The sequence below is a fragment of the Ailuropoda melanoleuca genome, chromosome 15, assembly GCF_002007445.2.
Source record: "Ailuropoda melanoleuca isolate Jingjing chromosome 15, ASM200744v2, whole genome shotgun sequence".
Classification (NCBI taxonomy): domain Eukaryota; kingdom Metazoa; phylum Chordata; class Mammalia; order Carnivora; family Ursidae; genus Ailuropoda; species Ailuropoda melanoleuca.
In genome coordinates this window covers 81,920,668-81,921,811 of record NC_048232.1, presented here as the reverse complement: position 1 = coordinate 81,921,811, position 1,144 = coordinate 81,920,668, and positions in this window count along the sequence as shown.

Below are 1,144 nucleotides of genomic sequence, written 5' to 3'. Positions count from 1 at the left end.
GGGGGGGTGCTGCCTTACACCCGGAGCTGAATCTCAATCTCGGGGCTCTGTGGCTGCCTTTCTGGAGGTTGGAGGTCAGAAGTCGTGTTCCCTGCTACCTCCCTGGAGGCCCCGTGAGTAATGGTAGCTGGGCCAGTGCTGCACCTAGCAGGGATGGGAGCTTCCTGATGGGAAATAAAAGAGGCAAAGGCGCATTGGCTGGGAGGTAGATTCATAGCAGATGCAAATTAGAGGAGCTGCCCCTGAAGCTGGTGTCCTGGTGGAGACTGGGGGGAGTCCTCACCCTCAGCCCTGCCTGTAATCCTGACAAAGGAGTGATGGGCACCGCGTCCCTCCTGCTGCCTCCCCAACCTGGGCTCTTTGGTTGTGCAGGTTTCCTTGGCTGCTTCTTTACCCTTTATTATAAGGCCCAGCCTTGACAGGGGGCATTTCCATGTCATCATGGAGGTATTCCCCTTGGGCACCGTCTCACTTTTGCTAAAGAAAGAGAGAGAGAGAAGGAGAGGGGGAAGAAATTTTGGGAAGCATAAACATCTTGGTGGAACGGAGGGTCTCTATCCATTAACATGGTATATACCTCAATTTCTATAGGTCTTCTCTTTATGTTTCCTGTACTTTTTCAAAAAGGTCTCACACGTTTTGTTAGGTTCACTTCTAGTAAACTTTTTGGGAGCTATTGTAGCCTTCAGCTACCTTTACACTTGTCATTTGTTGCTAGTATCTGGGAATACTACTAATTTTCCTAAGTTGAAGTTGGATCCACCTGAGAACTTGCTCACTGAGAACTTGCTTACTATTTCTAATAGTTTCCGTTCATTTGCAATCCCCACAGCTCTTGTGCCTTATTGTGGCTCCTGGGACACTGGCTTGGACAACAGCACAGTGTTGAACAGTAGCAGTCGTAAAGGGGACTCCTGTCCTTCCATTTTAAGGGAAATTCTTCTAAGAGGGAAATAGAAAATTGTAAGTCCCAGGGTGCCTGGGTGGCTCCATCGGCTAAGCATCTGCCTTCGGGTCAAGTCATGATCCCAGGATCCCAGGGTCCTCTGAACGAGTTCCACACCATGCTCCAGGGAGTCTTCTCCCTCTGCTCCTCCCCCCACTCATTCTCTCTCTCTCAAATAAAAATAGATAAAATCTTAAA